Genomic DNA, 20,414 nt, shown 5'->3' on the forward strand with positions numbered 1-20,414 from the left:
GCAGGAGGCCTGCTGGTTCTGACTTCACAGTGGGAAGTCCAGCAACCTGGCACTTACTGTTCTAGCTTTGCTACTGTCTGGGTCTTGATTGGTTTGTTTTCTCCACCAATTAAAGAATTAGAAGACAGGGCTGAAGAAATGGCTCAGCAGGTATGAGCACTTGCTCTTCCAAAGGTCCTGGGTTAAAGGACCCGGGTTTGGTTCCCAACACCTACACAGCCTCCAGTTCTGGGTCATCCGATGCTCTCTTCTGGCCTCCAAGGGCACCAGGCAGTGTTTTTAGTGGCATGGGATGGGTTCCCTTCCCTAATTTTGGGTTAGTCAGCTTAAACAAAGAAAGGAGATTTGAAAGGCCCACAGCTTCAGGTAAATATGTGTTTATGGTTGACTAAGACAGAACCCCTTCCCTATTTTTGGGTTGGTCAACTTAGAGAAAGAAAGGGGGGCTGATACATTTACAGCTTTGAGTCAACATGTTTAGTTCTAGCCTTGAACATACCTGACCAGTCTGGAATGGTCAGCAGGAAACCCAGCTCTGCTGGAGGAGGAAAAAGTCCGCCAGGCCAGTGAATCAGGTCATAATGGTGAGGAAGAAGCCAGAAATTTGCTATCTTGGTTATCTCTCTAGGGCCTCTTTTCCTGTCTGTCAGGGATCTGTTTAGCTCCTAGCCCCTCAGTATGATCTCTGTCACTGTGGTAAAACATTCTGACCGAAAGCAACTTGGAGGAATGTGTTTATTTCAGCTTACAGGTTACAGTCCACCACTGAGGGAAATCATGGCAGGAACTCAAGCAGGAGCCATGGAGGAAGGCTGCTTGCTAGATCCTCATAGGCTCGTGCTTAGCCAGTTTTCTTATACTGTCCAGGACCACCTTCCCAGGAAATGGGGTGCCACCCACAACAGGCTGGGCCCTCCCACATCAGTTAACAATCAAGACAACTCCCCACAGACATGCCCACAGGCCAGTCTGATCCAGGCAATCCCTTGATTGAGGGCCACTCCCTTTTTTGTTGTTTTGAAACAAGGTCTTTCTGTATAACCCTGGCTGTCCTGGAACTCATTGTATAGCCCAGGCTGGCCTCAAACTCACAGAGATCCTCCTGCTTCTGCCTCCCAAGTGCTGGGATTAAAGTTGTGCACCACCATGCCCAGCTGAGACTCCCTTTTTATACAACACTAGGATATACCAAGTTGACAATTCAAACTAACATAGGGCACTTATTTAAGTGGGTATTTATTAAGAAGGTCAGAAGGTTGGTGATATGTCAGTTATTACTAAAAAACTTGTACTATTCTTACATTCAGATTTCTGAGGAAGAGAGCTCATGTCTTCATAAGCAGGAATATAATAATGAAAGCCGGGCAGAGGAGGCAGTTTAGCAGTTAAGAGTGCTCACTGCTCTTCCAGAGGACTTGGGTTCAGTTTCCAGTGCCCACACCAGGCAGCTCACAATTGCTTTTAACTTCAGCTCCAGGGAATATGACGCCCTCTTCTGGCTTCCTTAGGCACATGCACTCACATTCACATACTCATACATAGAGATGCAGACATATGCATAATTAAAAAAAATAAAACAAATCTTGATCTTGGCGGTGGTGGCTCATGCCTTTAATCCCAGCACTCGGGAGGCAGAGCCAGGTGGATCTCTGTGAGTTCAAGGCCAGCTTGGGCTACCAAGTGAGTTCCAGGACAGGCACCAAAACTACCCAGAGAAACCCTGTCTCGAAAAAACAAAACAAAACAAAATCTTAAAAAAAAAAGGAAGATATGGTTTGCTTCCTTTTTCCCAGCCCCTAATAACTCAATGAAATGTAGAGCATTCATCTAGTAATGTAGTTCAGTGTGTTTGCCTAAACAAGACCCCAGATTCAATACCTAGAAACACACACACACACACACACACACACACACACACACACACACACACTCTATGTTGGGATTAAAGATTTGTGCCACCATGCCCAGCTGACTCCCTTTTTATTTGACACTTGGTTATGCCATGTTGAAATTAAAACTGACTTAGGATATTTATTTAGAAGGGAGGAAGGAATTGAAAGGATATGTGTGTGTATGTGTATACATACATATATGCACGTTAATTTTTTTAGATTTATTTACCTTATGTAAATGTTTTGCCTGCACATATGTATATACACAAAGTGTATGTGTGCATATAAAATCAACAGGCATTAAAATATTCTCATAAGGTCAGTATACATTTAGTTATTAATCAATTGATTTAAAATGTATGTACACATTCAGGAGGTAGAGAAAGATGAGAAGTTTAAGGTGATTCTCAGCTATATAGTGAGTTTGAGGACAGGTATATGTGAGATATTGCCTCAAAAATAAAATATTCGAGACTGAAGAGATGGCTCAGTGGTTAAGAGCACCTGTTGCTCTTGTAGAGGACCCAGATTTTAGTTCCAGGACCCACATTTCCAGGACTCACAACCATCTCTAACTCCAGTTCCAGGAGATACAACAGGCACACATGTGGTGTGCATCATGCAACGCAGGCAAAACATTTATACACATAAGATAAATTTTAATGTGCATATATACACACACACATACACATATACATACATATACATGTATACGTAGTCTCTAATATGTCAGACCCTAGGTTAAGAACTGTGTATCTCTTAGTTGGTAAGATAAAATGGAAATTCTCCCTGCTTGAATTAGAGCGTATTAAAGGGAAGGTACTAAAGTCATGTAAGTACTTCCTTTGTTGTTCCTGTGGCAAGTTAAGGGAGAGAAAGGAAGTACATCTGACATGGGGGGAAAAGTAAGGGTAGGAGGGCCCTGTGCCTCATGCTGATAATTCCAGTACTCCAGAGGCCAAGGCAGGAGGATTGCTGTGAGATTGAGGCTAATCTAGGCTACCTAGTGAGTTCCAGGTCATCTGAGGCTGTAAAGCAAGACCCTGTCTCAGGAAACAAAACAAAACAAAACAAAAAAGGAAGTGGGGAGTTCTGCTTGATTGGATAAGGTGTTAGGATGGGAGCCAAGAAAGTGAAACTCTTCATAGAGAAAACATTGCAGGAACCGCAGGACAGGGTGCTGTGGGTGAGCGTGGATGAGATACATTCTGTACATTCTATAGTGTATTTGATTCCTTCTTCGAAAGTTAATTCCTTTTGGTTTGTGTTTTGAAACGGAATCTCTTATAGCTCAGGCTAGCCTTGAATTCAATATGTAGATAAAGATGTCCTTGATAGCTTGTAGGTACATGCTTCAGATTTAAACTTAGAGACTTAGGAAGAGACTCTCAGGAACAGGATTCAGGGAGAGTAGAATCCGTGTTTTGACAGTAGCTAAACATGTGATTGTTATGGTGTATGTGGTTATGTTGCTTCAAAGATATAAGTAACAACTGCATTTCAAAAATTAAATAAAGTCTGGGCCATCGAAATGGCTCAGCTTGTAAAGGTGCTTACCACCAAGCCTGATGACCTAAGTTCAGGCCCTCTTGGGGGCACATGTGTCCCCACAAACATAAATACAAAATAAATATTTAATCACTTAAATATTAGACAACATTTAAAAATTAAGTAAAAATACATGAGATGCTTTATTTACTTTAGCCTTTTGTCTTGTTTTTTGAGACAGCATTTTACTGTGAACTCTCAACATAGCACAAGCTGGCCTCAAACTTACAGCAGGATCTCTGCCTTTGTCTCCCAAGTTCCAGGATTATAGGTGAATGCCACCACCTCTATCTATCTATCTATCTATCTATCTATCTATCTATCTATCGATCTATTTATCCATTTTGTTTTTTGAGACAGGGTTTCTCTGTGTAGTTTTGGTGTCTGTCCTGGATCTCACTCTGTAGACCAGGCTGGCCTGAACCACAGAGATCCGCCTGGCTCTGCCTCTAGAGTACTGGGATTAAAGGCATGTGCCACCACCGCCCAGCTTTTTTCTTTTAACGTTGAAGAATTTTCTCAGGGACTGGAGATGTTAAACAGTTGGTAGAGTGCTTGCCTTGCATCCGCAATGCCTGGTCTCCATCTTCATTACCTACATAAACTAGTCGTGGTGTCACATGCCTATAATCCCAGCACTGGCGATGGAGGCAGGATGATCATCCTTGACTGCATAGGTAAATAGTTCAAGGCCAGCTGGGATTCGTGAAATTTGTTTTAAAAAGATGTGTTTTTATTCTATATTTATGAGTGTTCACTTGCCTGTATACCTGTGTACCATATGTGTGCCTGGTGATCTTGGAGCCCAGAAGATGTTGTCAGGTCCCCTGGAACTGGTGATACAATGGTGAGCAGCCATGTGGCTTCTGGGAATCAAACCTGGGTCCTCTGGAAGTATGGCATGCACTCTTAATCACTTAGCCATTTCTCCAGCATAAGGTCCTGTCTCAGAACAAGCACAAAACAACAAAAATTTTCCTTGTAAATGAAATTGTAGTTTTATAAGGTGCATTGCGTTGATTTATCAATGAGACAGGAGCCCTGGCCCAGCTAAACTCAGGGTCCCAGCATTCCTGCCCTGAGTGCTCCTCATTCATTTGTTGGTCAGATGTTGCTGTTTGAGATGTCCTTATGAAACAGCCATCATCTCTGTGGGCAGCTTTGATTTTATTGGTTGTACTGAAGTTTCTGATTCACAACCTGTCTGATGATATCTAGACATTCTGCAGCAAGGTGTGGGTGGAAGGTCTTGGAAAGTTCTGGAGTAAAGACTTCTCTCCTTCCTCATGTCCCCTAACTTTTCTTGTCATTTTATCCTGCCTCAGCATAACATTTGACCTTTTGTGTCTGTGTCTTTCCCTTAGTGTGATGTTTTTAGGTCCATATAAGGCCTATCAAAACTTATTCTTTGTTTTGTTTTGTTTTGTTTTGTTTTGTTTTGTTTTTCTGAGACGATATAACTGTATATCACAGGCTGGCCTTGAACCTACAATCTCCTCAGCTTCCCAAATGTTGTAATTATAAGCTTGTGCCAGCATACCCGTCTTAATTTTTTTTTTAATTTTTATTTTCTTCAGACAGCATCTCATATATGCCTCGAGTATACTGTCTAGCTAAGGATGCTTGACCCTCTGCTCCCATCTCCCAGGTACCAGGGTTATAGGTGTGTGCCACCACACTCAATTTATCATCCAGTTTGTAGCAGGTATCAAAATTTGAAAAGTTGTATGTCTATACCATTTTTCAATCCATTCCTATGTTAATGGACACCTGACTATCTGGAAATGGGATTATTAGATCATAGGTAATTTTATGTTTAACTTAAAAAACAACAACCCTGCTGATGTGTTTTGCACTGCAATTTGTTGTCTTTTCACATTCCCATCCCCAGTTCATAAGTGTAAGGATTCAGGTCTATCCACACTTAACACTTCCACTTTTTGTTGTTGTTGCTAATAGCATGGGGATGATGGGATCGCTCCCTGCCATTCTTGGTTTTTGAGACAGAGTCTTTCCTATGTGTAGCCCGAGCTGGCCTTGAACTCACAGCAGTTCTCTTGCCTCAGGATTAGAAGTATGAGCCGGCATGCTCCTGACAGACTATATGTTTGATCCTAATTCTCCTGTGTCTTCAGGAATCCTCCTGGGTCTTGTGGCTCAGCTCTTTATTCGCAGCCACTTGGAAAGCTAAGACAGGAAGGGAGCAGACTCAATACCAGCTTGGGTAACTCATGGAAACCCTGTCTCAACAGGGTGGCATTCTAGGGTGTGTGGGGATATTGGTCAGGAGTAGAATGCTTGCCTAGCATGCACCAGACCCTTAATTCAACTCACAGTCCTACAAAATAAGCAAGCAAATAAAATAACCTGTATCTCTGAAATTCTGAAGCACGTTGGGGTCATTAATCTGGCATAGGCCTAATATTTGAGACCTAATATTGACCTTGCTTCAGGCTTTACTCAAATAGCTCATCTCCTAAATAGTGTGTAGCAACTCTGAGACAGGCTGTGGGTAGAAGTTAAATTTGAATCTCTAGAGTCTTCTGTTTGTGAATGTTCAAGAAATAAAATAATTTTGCTAACAGTTGTAAATATCCAGTCGAAGCTTCCAAGAGATTTTTACCTGATTCAAATGAGTTACTTTTGTAACTTCATGAGGTAATTGGCTGGTGAATAACATTTAAATTGTGAGTCTGATTCCTGCCACTCCAGTCTCTTATCCTTTGAGTTCTTCTCCGGTGTACTGAAGGGAGGACTCTCGGTCATCAATGGTGTGTGGATTTGCCTCCTTCTGGGACTGTTTTTTTTGTTTTTTTAATTTTTTTGATACTTTTGTTGTTGTATTATAATGTGGAGGATTGAACCTAGGGCTTTGCACATGCTAGATTTGTAGTTGAGAATGGCTTTGAACTTCTGATCTTCCTGTTCCACCTCTTGAGTGCTGAGATTACAGGTGTGCACCACTAAGCATACCCCTGAACATTTAATATTTATTTGTTTATATGAACGTGGAGTTCTGATGACGACTTTGTGTAGTTGGTTCTCTCCTTCCACCAGGTTGGCAGGGTTGGCAGCAAGCTGGTCCTGCCCAGTTTTGTGTGGTGCTGGAGATTTGTGAGTACTAGGTAACACTTTACCAACTGAGCTGTGTCTTCAGCCTGATTGGCGTATTCCAAGTTCATCTTCCAGATTGTCAGCAGATTCTGTGAAAGCAAGCATTCACACCTGTATTGATCAGGATTCGTTAGGCACAAGGTCAGTACGTGATGTGCTTTTGGAAGAAAGTTCCTGGCAAGAAGCAGGAAAACTGCCAATGAGCTGTGGATGCTGCTCACAGTTTGGATGAATCGAGGCTTATTGTGCTTTGTGTTAAAACGGTGCTGATCAGATGGTGTGGTGGTTGGAATGAAAATGGGCCCCATAGCTCCTAGGGAACGGCATTATTTGAAAGGATTAGGACATGTGGCCTTGTTAGAGTAGGTGTGGCCTTGTTGGAGGAAGTGTGTCACTGAGGGTGAGCTTTGAGGTTTCAGAAGTTCAAACCAGACCCAGTGGCTCACTCTCTCCCTGCTGCCTGCTGATCTGGATACAGAACCTCTCCAGCACCATGTCAGTCTGCATGCTACCATGCTTCCCACCATGATGATAATGGGCTAAACCTCTGAACTGTAAGCCAGCCCCAACTAAATGCTTTCCTTTATGTTAGTACATATAGATCAAGATCTCTTTTAAATTCTCCACAGAATACCTTTATATGAATATTCTACATTTTATTTAGTTATGCCCCTTCAGTAAGCATTGAGGCTGACTCTAAATTTATATTTATATTTTATATATTTTAATTTTAAAATTATTTTCATTTTTTTTTATATGTAGGGGTGTTTTGCTTGCATGTATGTCTGTATACTGCATGAGTGTCCTAGGAAAAGAGGGAGGTGGATCTCCTGGAACTGGAGATGCTTGTGACCAGCCATGTGGGTACTGGGATTCAAACCTGGGTCCTCTAGAAAAGCATCCAGTGCACTTAATCACTGAGCCATCTCTCCAGCCACTACAATTTATATATTTTTTGTTTGTTTGTCGTGGTTTTGTTTTTTCAAGACAGGGTTTCTCTGTATAGCCCTGGCTGTCCTAGAACTTGCAATGTAGATCAGGCTGGCCTTAAACTCACAGAGATACATCTGCCTCTGCCTCCCAAGAGCTGGGATTAAAGGCGTGTGCCACTAGGCCTGGCCCTGCCTGGCCCATTTTATATACTTTTAATATAAAATATACTTTATAGCCAGGCAGTGGTGGAGCATTCCTTTGATCCCAGCACTCGGGAGGCAGAGGCAGGCAGATCTCAGAGTTCAAGGCCAACCTGGTCTACAGAGTGAGTTCCAGGACAGCAAGGGCTGCAGAGAAACCCTGTCTTGAAACACCAAAATACCATAAACACACACACACACACACACACACACACACACACACACACTTTATATTTTCTAATATATACACACAGTATTCAAGTACTTACATATGCAACAACATATGTATGTTTAAGTGTGTGGGTGTATAGACCTGTGTGTGTATGTAAGTGTATAGGTGTGCAGACCTGTGTGTGTGTGTGTGTGTGTGTGTGTGCACATCCATGTATGCACATGTGAGTTTATGTAAATGTGTGGGTGTTTACATAACTAAAAAAATGTGTTAACCTGTACGCAGCTGCCATGTAGATCCTGAGAACCGAACCTGGGTCCTCTAGAAGAGTAGCAAGTGCTCTTAACTGCTGAACCATCTCTCCAGGCCCTCCCCCAATTAAAAGAAAGTTTTGTAAATGTGTATGGGTGTTGTGCCTTGTAGCACATGCACACAATGAGAGGGGAGGCCAGAAGGGTCCGTCAAATCCCCTGAAACTGGAGTTACAGCCGTCACTGGAAGGGCAGTCAGTGCTCTGACTGCTGAGCCATTTCTTTAGCTCCTCAAATATTTTGAGATAGGGTCTCTCACTGAATCTGGCCTAACCTATTGGTAGACTGGCTGGCGGGGAGCCCAGGGCAGTCTCTTGTTTCCACCTCTTGGCCTTGGGATTATAGGCACACACAGCCAGCCTGGCTTTATGTGGGTGCTGGAGAGCCGAACTCAGGTCCTCACGCTTTAGCAGTAATATCACCCCAACCTCCTAGAGTTCTTTATTATAAAAGTAACACAATGTAGGAAAATTCATGAAGTATAAAGAAAAGCCAAACATGGTGGCTTCTGCTTATAATTCCAGCTGAAGCAGGAGGATTCCCATGAGTTTGAATCTAACCTGTGTTAAAGATTCCAATAAATAAACAGAAAAAGGAAAAACAATACTTTAAAAGAACACCTAAACTCTCGTCACGAAAGAAAAACATTGTTAACGTACCTAGTTGTTACAGACTTCTTTGTAGTCTTGTGTGTACTCTGCTTCATCGTGTTTCCTGATCACATTACACGTGTAGATAGCTAAATACTAGTCCACAAAACTGGACATTTTTTACTTATTTTGAGACAGGGGCTTATTTTGTAGTTCTGGTTGGTCCAGAATTTGCTCTGTATACCAGGCTCGCCTTGTCTTCAGAGATCCACCGGCCTCTGCCTTATGTGTGTGCCACCACCCCACGCCTATAAAACCAAGCTTTATGAAAAGATATACTTGTTTTAAAGGTGGTGTTAAACTAACTACAAACTGCTTTATATCATTTTCCACTTTGAAAAGTCTAGTAGGTGAAAGGTCCAGGGTTTATCCTCAGCTGACCTAGTCCAGTGTGAAAAACCCAGGAGGGGTAGGTGAAAGCCGTAGTGGAACCCTTACCAAAAGGACTTGGCTGTTCAAGTTGACTGAACGTTTAATATGAGTCAGAAGTGTGTCTGCCAAGAACGTCTCTTTTTTCCTTTTCTTCTCTTTCCCCCCTGCTTTCCTCGCTTTTTCCCTCTGGCTCCTTTGCTTCCTTTCTCCCTCTTCTTTTTTCTTTCTTTCATTATGTTGCTCAGGTTAGCATCATAATGAGCTCTGGCAATCCTCATGCCTGGGTCCCATCTCTCCAGCAGCTAGGACTTCAGCCAGGCACCACACTCAGTATGCACCAAGAACTTTACTGCACAAACACTAGGCTCGGTTACAAAGTGGAAGCCACAGTCCTGCTTGATTATGGTGTCCTTACAGAAACTTTGGACGATGCCGTTTAAAGGTCTCACAATCAAATCAGCCAAGTGCCTGAGGAGAAAGACAGATCCTCAGAATTAGGATGGGGGGGGGGAACAATGGAAGAGATCAAGTATCCCCAACTCAGAGAAGCCTTTGGGCAAAGTCCAGGCTCCACTGAGGTCAGTTTGTTCTCAAAGGCCTCCAGGGCTAGAACTTGGTCTTTGAGATGGAACTCCAGTGCTGCCCAGACTAAGGAATTCGGTGTTCTGGACGTAGTGGGCTGTCTGTCTTTGATGGCTCTTCTTGTGGTGAAGTGCAGTAATGGGAGTCTACACAACTACTACTCTTTGTTCACCACGAGCCAGAACTAAGCCTGGAATCGTGTATTATCTCATTCTATCAGTATAGTAACCAATGAGTTTATTGTGTGTAGTCACATTCCTCGGCCAAGTTCACTCAGTTGGTAAGTAGTGAAACTAGGATTTGAACTCATTCTGATGAATCCCAAAGCTGGTCCTTTCTGGTTACCGCCGAGTTGAGTTCAAGGGTCTCTAGAGAGGGTCTGGCCAGGGAGGCCCTCAGGTTCATTTGTCTACAAGACTCCGCAGCTAGAACTACTAAGGGACACTTCCTTTCACCTCAGGGAAAGCCTCCCGCAGAGTAGGCGGGGTCACCTTAGGTGGGGGCGGAGTAGCCAGCCCTCTGCGGAAGGGCGCAGGCAACACGCCAAGCGGTGCTTCTCCAAAGGAAATGGTTGGGTTCTTGACATGCATCACCCCAGAGCTCAGAAGCACCGGGGTTCTGTGCTGGGAAGTTCCTCGAGCCCCGTGAGGGGCTGAGGCGGGTCCACCCTCCAGAGAGCATCGCCGCGGCCGGCTTTTGCGGCAGAGCCCGAGAACGGAACAGAGCGCCGGTCCCTGGCCGGGCGCGAGCAGGGGGCGGCGCCGGGGCGGCGGGGGCGGGGAGGGCGCGCGCCGAGGCGGCTGCGGCAGTTGCGCGCTAGGATTGCTGCGGTGCGGCGGGGCCGGTGAGTGCGGCGGCACCCGCGGCGGGCGGGAGGGGGATTGGAGCGGGCGAGCGGCGAGCGAGCGGGCTGGGGAGGATGCGCGGCTGAGCGCGCGACCCCGCGGCCCCTGCCGCCCGCCTGGGGCGTCCCTTTCCTCAGGGCCCCTACCCGGGCCCGGATCCGCTCGCGCGCCCGGCCTCAGCACCCCGGGGTGGCGCACGCCCCTGGCCCCGGCCGCCCCCGCCCCGCCGCAGCCCCTTCCCCGCGCGGCGGCGACGCCCCCGGCCCACGTCACGCTCGCGCCATTGTTTCTCCAGCGCCGGCTCGCTGGGACCCCGCCTTTCTCGCGGAGCGGGCCGACGCGGCTCTCGGTCCCCCTGGTCTCTCTCCGCGGGCAGCCTGGTCTCAGTTCTCGTGGGGCGGGCGCGGGGCTTCTCCCGGGGGCTGCGAGCCTGGCGGGGTTTGGACCTGCCCGCGGGATGGCCCGCGAGCCAGTTTTGTGGTGTGCGGCACTTCCTGGAAAGCTCACAAGTCGCCCCCAAAGACGTTTGGGGACAGTCTGTCCCTTGCCTTTTTTTCCGGGGGGCCCCTGAAGCCCTGCAGGGCGATGTGCCGACATGGGGCCTGTTATAAGAATAACGTTTTGGGCGGTTGGCTTTGCCCGGCCGCCGCTTTTAAAAGCAGTAGGTGAAGGTTTGTGTCGGAGTTGTTACACAGCCTGGGTGGTTGAGGGCTGTGCTCCAATACAGCGCTCTGAAATGACTAGTCACTAAACACGGTTGCGTGTGCTCCACCACGTCTCTGCGCACGCCCATCCGCACATTGTTTCATAATGACCATAGACTTAATTTTTTCTTAAGGGATGCAAATTCCTTTAGCCGGCTTGTGAAGATGGTAAAACAGTGCCATTTATGGTAGACGTAGTGACTACAGGAGAGGCTTCAGGTCTTTCCTGCAGTCGCCTTAGCATATTCCACCAATACTTAAGAATTTATCCAAATGAAGACATCTGGGCTTGGAGGTTCAGTTCAAGAAGCCAGCGAGTTAGAAGTTGAAATAAATGCTTTGAGGGTGCCTTGCAGTGGCAAATTGATTATGCTGGGCCGTTGATACTTGGATCGGTGCTACCACACATACTTTCTAAGAGCATTTCCATTATAGCATAAGCCTATTCTGGGGGCCTTAAACCGGCTGTGTCCCCTAATGGCTTCGAACTTGGGATCTTTCTCTCTCAGCTTCCCCAAGTGCAGGCTTGTTAACAGGCTTGTTCCACCTTGCCTGGGCTTGAAAAATAGTTTTATTGCTTCACTTTTACCATAAAGCTCAACGAAAGCAAAAACCAAATACAGTAGTATTGGTTGTTGCATTATTCTCAACTTAGAATTCAGAACCAGCTAATCTGTAAAATAAGATGATGTCCTTCAAGGTTCTGTTCTATGAAAATGTACAGTCAGCCAGAAGTTTATAACTTCAAGAAGATTAATACAGATACTTAGAGTGCCTGCTGGCCTTACTAGATGACACACATGCTCCTGAAGAAAGCCAGGTTTTCTTTCTTATGGGGACTGTCAGGAGGAGGAGTGTGCTTTTATGTGACAAGACACTCTGTTGTATGAGGAAAGTAGTGCGCAAAACACGGTATTTAGAAAAAGCTGTTTTTTATTTGGGGTTTCCATGAGACAGGGTCTTGCTGTGCATTCCAGGTTGTCCTAAAAATCCTGCTTCAGCCCTCGGAGCACTGGAGCACACACCCTTGGCCTGTGTCTAAACTGTAGGCTCTCAATTTGGTGTGGTGGTACACTGTAGAGGCAGAGGCAGAGGCAGGTGGATCTCTGTGTTCAAGGCCAGCATGGTCTACCTAGCAAGTTCAGGGCTGCTAGAGACCCTGTCTCAAACAACAACAGCAAAACCCAAAAATTTTTTAAAAAGTGTCTAAGATCTCTCCACTGGGAACTGAGCTGGAGGCCAAGCTTAGGCTAGGCATAGCAGTCTACTATTGAACTACATCCCAGTCCGTTTTTATTTTACTTTGAGATAGAGCCTCATTAAGCTGCACATCTTGTTCCCCTCTCCCCCTGGTCCAGGACCCACCCATGCACCTTGAATTGGCTGTGTAGTTTAGGCTGGCCTCCAATTTGGGATCCTTCTACCTCAGCTCTCCAAAGTGCTGGGATTATAGGCATGAGCCGCCATGCTTGCCTGGGCTTGAAAAACGGGGGTGGGATGGGGGGGGTGTTGTATGTTACTGTTTCACTCTTCCCAAAAGGCTTAACTCACTGGAAGCAGAACGAAAAACAGCCTGCCTAAATCTTATCATGGTATTTATGTTTAACGGTTTTTGTTTCTAGCTTTGTGAGATAAGGTCTCACTTTGTAGCCTGGGCTGGACCCAGACTAGCAAGCAGTAGTTGACCTGTATAAGCTTCTCAAAGGCTTGGATTGTAAAACGAGCTACTATGGGTGATCTCAGTTTTATTTAGGGATGCTTGCTGTGTACATACTGCTCCTGGGCTGTCTACATTTCTAGGGACCTCATCTACCTTTTCTTTGTGGATGTTTTGTAACAGGCTTTTATGCACTGCCTGGCACACATGCTTTCAGTAAATGTTTGTTGGTGTGATGTTTTTAGCTTTTAAGACAACACCTACTAACACGAAACATTAACTATCACAAGGCATATGTTAAGTGACATGTAAGTAGTAAAAACAGTACTTTCAGCCAGGAGACAGCCTTATATACATTTTAAGGGCAGTAGTATGAGATAAAGCCAGAATGTTCTGGTAAGCTCTTTACAAGATGTAAAGAGCTTGGATTCTTTGCAGCTGCAGCAGAGTGAATAAAAAGAACCATTTATTCATTTATTTATTTGGTTTGGGTTGAGTTTTTTAGGTTCAAACCTAAGGAAGTTAATTTCATTTGATGAAGTTGGTAGAAGATTGTCATGGTGTATTAAAATCTTGTCATTTGACCCACTAAGTATTTTTTTATATTAGATTTACTGTATTTTATGTGTGAGTATTTGCCTGAGTATTTACTACTTGTGTGCCTTGTTCTTATCAATATCAAAAGAAGGCATTGAATCTGGAATTGGAGTTGCATATGGTTGTGAACCACCATGTGGGAGCTGGGAATTGAACTCAGGTTCTCCCAAAGAGCAACAAATGTGCTTAACCACTGAGCTATCCCTCCAGGCCCGCTAAGTCTTAAGTGATTTATTTTTGAGGGGTGTAAGTGAAGAGAGTTTGAAATGGGGTCTTCTCTGTATGTTAAGCAGGTCTGGAACTCAGTAGTTCAGGCTGGCCTTCAACTTTCTAGTCTCTTGCTTCAGCCTCTGCAGGGCTGGGATTACAGGAGAAAGAAATCCAGCATGCCTATTTTATATAGCTTTTTTGATTGAAATTTGATTACATCCTATAGTGATTGGTTGCCAAAGTTTTCAGAAGATAACTAGCAACAAAATAACAAAAAACCAATAGCACTAACAGAAAAACCCCTAGTAGCAGGATAACAAAAATCCTCCCCCTTTTTATTTTGAATACAGGATCAGAGAGATGAAGTTGATTTGGAGACTAATGAGCTTTTTGTTCTACCATTTGTGTGTCTTTGCTGGCTGGGAACCATTACAAGGAATGTCACATGAAAGAGCTCATGTGACAGGATCTACTTGGGAAATCTGGCACCTGAAACTTAATGTCTTAAAAAAAAAAAAAAAAAAAAGTGAGGCCAGCGATGGTGAAAGCAGGAAGATCAGGGCCTTAAGGTCATTGGCTACAAATGGAGTTCAAGGCCAGCCTAGGATTCATGAGACCCTGTCTCAAAAAACAAACAAGCATTTTAAGTGTTAGCATGCTTTCATATGAAACGACCAGTGGAATGTACATTTTTTTGAAGTGTAATAATTTATTTAACTAGTTTCTTTTTTTGTTGAGAATTTTATGAGTACTGTATATATAATCTTCCTACTATAACCCCCTCAATTCTTCCATTGTACCCCCTTTTTCAAATTCATAGTTTCTTATTGTTTATTATTGTTTCATATATGTGTGCATACAAATTTATAAATATAACAATGAGTTCATTTAGTATTGCTCGTATCTGTATGTGGCAGAGCTGACTGCTTGGTTGAATGACCTGTCAGGGAGCTCATCCCTAGAGAATATTGATTCTGACTCTCTTAGCAACCATAAATTCCCTGTAGCACTTTATATTGGAGTGAGGCCTAGAGAGATTTCACCCATCCATGTTGGCATGTCAGTTGGTAGTGATATTTTTCAGGTCCTGTTTAGCAGCCATATTGTTGAGTGTTCATGGGTGCAGCTTTCCCGTCACATATAAAAGACACTGTCTCACAGCAAACATCAGGGTCCTTTGGCTCTTAGAATTCCCTCTTCGTCCAAAATGTCCTCTGAGCCTTAGGTGTGGGCTGTGTTGTGGATCTGTCAGTTGGGCTGAACCCCCTCATTGTGTTGTTTCCTGCATTTTGACCAGTTTCTGTGACTTTCTGTAGTGGTGGCTTTCCTTGAAGAGGGTGAGAGCTGTGCTTGCAGGTGTTTAGAATGCAGTTAGAAATTACAGTGTTTGGGGAAGTGGCAGTTGTAGGTTCTCCTCTAGGTCCCTTGTCCTCACCAGCTACAACCAGCCAGCTAGGATTATAGTGCCAAGAATGAATTCCCTCTGTTGAGTGGCCAGAAGTCCAGTTGGATATAAATGCCGTTAGTACATCTTTAGGGATATCTTGCCGTTGTGGTTCCTAGGCACTACAGTTTGTTAGGACTGTTGATTGCTTTTTTTTCTTGGCAGCTTGCATATGTCTTCAGATACTCTGAGAGCTAGTCCTTGGGGAGGAGACTGATAGGTCATTTCCATCTCAATTCTTCCAAGAATTGAGTGTGTGTCTTCACCAATAGGGTCTTACTTCAGTTTTTGGGAGGCTATCAAGGGCCTTGACAATAGCTTACTTTATTCTTGTGGTCTCTTGGGCTTCCCTGACAACTTTAAGATTTATTTATGTATTTTATGTATAGGAGTGCTCTACTTGCATGTATACATGCATGCCAGAAGAGGGCATCAGATCCCACTATAAATGGTTGTGAGCCACCATGTGGGTGCTGGGAATTGAACTCAGGACCTCTGGAAGAACAGCCAGTGCTCTTAACTGCTGAGCCATCTTTCCAGCCCCACCCCTGACAATTTTAAAGGAAGTTGCCTATACCTGGTACTGGGGTTTTGTTAGATAGTCTATGGCTTTTACGGGGAAATATGTGTTTTTAAGTTCCTTGTTTTACTTTGATGGAACATCTGATATATTGATGTATGTGTCTTATTGTGGTACTGGGAACCTTGTGCATGCTAGGCAAGGGTTCTACCACTGAATATATTTTCAGCCTTTCCCCCACTCCAAACATTTTATTTTAATAAAGTTTTTCATAAGTTGTCCAGGCTGGTCTAGAAATTGCCCTGTAGCCCAGGCCAGCCTTAAACTTAAAGTCTGCCTGCCTCCAGAATAGCTGGGATTATAGGCCTTTGCCACCAGACTCATTTTATAAATTTTCTTCCCTTGGGCCAGAGAGATGGCTCAGCAGGTAAAGACAGTAGCCTTGCAAGCCTGACATCCTGAGTTTAATCTCTGTGGTCCACATGATGAGAGGAGAGAATCAACTTCCACAAGTTATCCTCCAAGGTCCGTATGCATCCTGTGGCACAAATGTGCCCCCTCCCACGATAAATAAATGCAATACAATTGTTTTTCTTCTCTCCCTCCCTTTTTACACTCTTGTTCTGTTTTGTTTTTTGATTAAATTTTATTTACTGCGTGTAAGCACACACCCACAGGCATGCACATGCAGGAACATGCCTTTGTATACACAGAACAGAGGACAACTTGTGGTTATTAGTTCTCTTCTTCCACCATGCAGGACCCAGAGATTGAACTCAAGCCAGTCTGGAATTCACCATGTAAAGTAGCCTGCCTCTCGTGTGAAGTGACCCTCATGGCTGGCCTCCAATTCCAGGTGACCCTCCTGTCTTTGCCTTCCAAGTGCTGGCATTCCAGGAGTGCCACTATGCCCCTCTTCTAGGGCAGCTTACTCAGTTTTCTGTGGTTGATTGTTGTTTTGTTGTGTGTTTTGTTTTGAGACAGACTCTTAAGGACCCAGCCTGGCACAGATGACCTTGAACTCCTGTCCCTTCTTCCTCTGTCCCCCAAGTCCTGGGAGCAGAGTGAGTGTCACTGCGCCAGCTTCCAGCACCGATTCCTGGACCCCCTTTCACTTGTGGTGCTGTGAATAGCGCCTGTGTGGTTTTCATTTTTTCTCTTGTGCATCAGCTTTACATGTTTATCCCAAACTTTCATTTGAAAATTTTAATTCTATAGAAAATTACACTGATGGTATAATGAATTCTTTTATCTTTCACCTAGATTTACCAGTAATTAACATTGGCCATCTTACTTTATGTTTTTGCATATAATTTAAACTTTTTTTTTTACATTTATTTATTTTGTATGTGAGAGGGAGGTGCATGTGTGCCACTGGGTGTGTGTGTGTGTAGAGGTCTCTTCTTCAACTGTGTAGGTTCTGAGGATCCAGTTTAGGTTGTCATGCCTGGTAGCAGATCCCTTGCCATTACTGCTGAGCTATCTCTTTGGCTCTACATACAATGTTTTAAATCTAGAACCACTTAAAAATAAATTATAAGTAGAAAGACATTTCACTCTTGAAAATTTTGATTTGAATAACATAAGAAGACTGCCCTACAAAACTACAATACTGTTATCACTTTAAAATGTAGTGTGACATTGGACTGGAGAGATGGCTCCTTGGTTAAGAGTACCAGTGGTTCTTCCAGAGAACCTGGGTTCAGTTCCTAGCACCTATATGTTTGCATGCAACTATCTCTAACTCTAGTTCTAATGGATCTGATATACTCTTCTCACCTCTTCAGGTATTAATGATGCATATGGTGCAGACATATATGCAAATAAAACATCCGTACACATAAATAAAAATTTTAAAGATGAGTGTAACATTACTACCTAATTTTCAGCTAATGTTGAAAATTTCTTGGTGCTGCAATTACGTACAGCTCCGTGGTAGAGGGTTTGCTTGGTATGCATAAAGTCCTGGCTTTGAGCCTCAACACAGAAAACTAAACAAACATAATACTCAAAACTTAGGTGTCCTAGTAATGGCCTTTATGGTGAATTCTCATATCTAGTACTGGTTTGGAACTTTTTGGCATTGGGGGTGTTGTCTGATTTTTGTTTTTTGAATCACGTTCCCACTGTACTTTCCAGGTTGACAATTCTGTTCTGCTTTTGCTTCTTCTTCTTTTTTCTTCCGGAGACAAGGTTTCTCTGTAGTTTTGGTGCCTGTCCTGGATCTTGCTCTGTAGCCCAGGCTGGCCTTGAACTCACAGAGATCCGCCTGGCTCTGTCTCCCAAGTGCTGGGATTAAAGGTGTGCGCCACCCCTGCCTGGCCCTGCTTTGGCTCCTAGTCCAGGATTTAGTAATTAATTGTTCTTCATACCCTTTAGTTTGTGTGTGTGTACTCGCACACGCACCAAATTGAACCTAGGGCTTTAGACTCTGCCACTGAGCCTCCCTTTATTTACTTTCGAGGTACAACTCTCCAGCATTTTGATTGTTTTCTTGATGTTGATATATTTTGAATATAGCTTAGTTTTGTTGAATGTCTTTCAGTTTGGGTTTGTTCAGTAATCTCCATATGTTTAGATTTAGGTTAAATGTATTGTGTTTGGAATAAATGAAATGTTAATACAGCTATCGACTGTTTTTTCCTCTTTATCTTGGTTGTCTTTTTTAAAGTTTTGTCAATTTTCCTTTCTTTTTTTTCATTTTTTAAATTTATTTATTAAATTTAATTTTACATATCAGCCACGGATTCCCTTGTTCTCTCCCCCCTCCCATCCCCCACCCCTGCCTTCCCTCCAGCCCACCCCCCATTCCCATCTCCTCCAGGGCAAAGACTCCCCCGAGGATTGAGTTCAACCTGGTAGACTCAGTCCAGGCAGGTCCAGTCCCCTCCTCCCAGGCTGAGCCAAGTGTCCCTGTATAAGCCCCAGCAATTTTCCTTTCTTAATTTATAGGCAATGCTGTTCTTTTCCTGCCTTGTCTGTCTTTAACATGGCGCTCAAGCAGCACCTGTTCTGTACATTCTCTTTCCACCACGGTGTTTGTCCTAAAATCACGGGAAGCTGGTACAGACAGGGTGGGTTTCATTATATCTTAACATGTAGAATGTGGAATGTAAAAGTTTTGATTTATTTTTATTTATCTTATTAATATTATATTGAGACAGAGTCTCATCTAACCCAGGCTATCTTCACACTCTACATAGCTGAGGATGACCTAAAATTTCTTGCCTCTACCTCTGAGTGGTGGGATTACAGGCTGCACCACTATCCCTGGTATGGCTTATGGGACACAGGGCTTCTGTGAATGCAAGGCAAGCACTCTACTAACTCTGCATCCTCAGCCCCCAATTTATTATTATTATTATTATTATTATTATTATTATTATTATTATTATTTTGCAGTGTTGGAGACTGAACTTCCCAGGTTGTGCATGGGAAATGAGCACATGCTCTACCATTGACTTATACACCATTTACTTACTTATTATGACAAGGTTTCATGCAGTCCAGGTTGGCTGGGAACTCCCTAAGCAGCTGAAGAGGACTTTGATTTTCTAAACATTCTTCCACCCTGAGTGCCGATTGAAGGCATACATCACCACACCCAATTTATGTGGTGCTGGGGTTAGAACCCAAGGCCTCATGCTTGCTAGATAATCATTCTGCTAACTGACCTGCACCCCAGTCCTATTTTATTTTTGTGTTTTGTGTTTATTAAATTTATATTTATTTTTGTGTATGTATGAGCTTGTGGAGGTCAGAAGACAAGTTAGGGTGTCATTTTCAGAAACGCCGTCTACCTCCTTTGTAACAGGGTCTCTTGTTGGGCTCTGTCCAGTGGGATCTAGTAATTCAACTCAGGTCATGCTCTGGAGGCAAGCACTCTGTTGACTGAGCTCTCTTCCTGCCTCTGGTTTCCTTTTGAGGTAGATTTTATGAATGAATTCTTAAAATAGTTCTGTCTGTGGATCGTAGATTAAATTTAATATACTTAAATTGACTTAGGAAATTTATAATATGGTGAGAACCTTTGGCATGTGATGGGGATTGTGAACTTTGGGGCCTGAAAGTAGAAATTAGCTGTACATTTTCCTAAGCATGAAGTGCCCTGTGCAGAGGCCTTATGTATTAAAATACTGTAGGTTTGAGCATTATAAATTAAGCACTTCTGCATGTCAGCCACTGCTCTTCACACCTTATACTTCTCCTCTTTTGGAGACGGAGTCTCATGTATTCCAGGCTGGCCTCAAACTTGCTATGAATCCATGGTTGGCCTTGAATTCCCTATCTTCTTGCAGTTACTAAAGGCCAATATACCCGACTAACTTTGTGTTTCCAATTAGAATTTCAGAGTACAGATAGGAGAAGGCTGTTGCTTGAAACAGAGAAACAAATTGTCAAGGCAATAGGTACTGCATTTCTCACTTGACACAGCCTCTCAGCTTTGTTATTTTTCCACCAGAGAACAAGGACTCTTTTGTTCTAAAGCCTGGTGTTGAAAGGTTAGCAAAATATTATTACATTAATCAAGCCAGGATTCGTACACATTTGTGAATCAATCGTAAGAAATTTACAGTTCATTTAGAGCATTAAAAGGAACTTGGGCAGTATTTTTGGGCTTGTACACAAATTAGCTTTTGAAACACAGAGCTTGAAATGTAGA

The 20,414-nt window shown here is 43.7% G+C and overlaps 1 protein-coding gene across 9 annotated transcripts in view; it reads left to right on the top strand.

The window, feature by feature from the left end:
• Window positions 1-20,414, top strand: part of Nt5c2 (5'-nucleotidase, cytosolic II) — a 132,774-nt gene that overhangs the window by 45,963 nt on the left and 66,397 nt on the right. For 3 of the 9 annotated variants that reach the window (XM_037206326.1, XM_037206324.1, XM_037206316.1), the window contains exon 1: window positions 10,582-10,618. The exons of 4 other annotated variants lie outside the window; for them this stretch is intronic. The gene's annotated coding sequence lies outside the window, so the exon portion shown is untranslated. Of the gene's footprint in view, window positions 1-10,538; window positions 10,619-20,414 lie in introns of those variants that run through there. 2 more of the 9 variants (XM_028874679.1, XM_028874678.2) reach the window with 2 other exon arrangements.

Source organism: Peromyscus leucopus, chromosome 1 (genome assembly GCF_004664715.2).
Source record: "Peromyscus leucopus breed LL Stock chromosome 1, UCI_PerLeu_2.1, whole genome shotgun sequence".
NCBI classification, from domain to species: Eukaryota; Metazoa; Chordata; class Mammalia; order Rodentia; family Cricetidae; genus Peromyscus; species Peromyscus leucopus.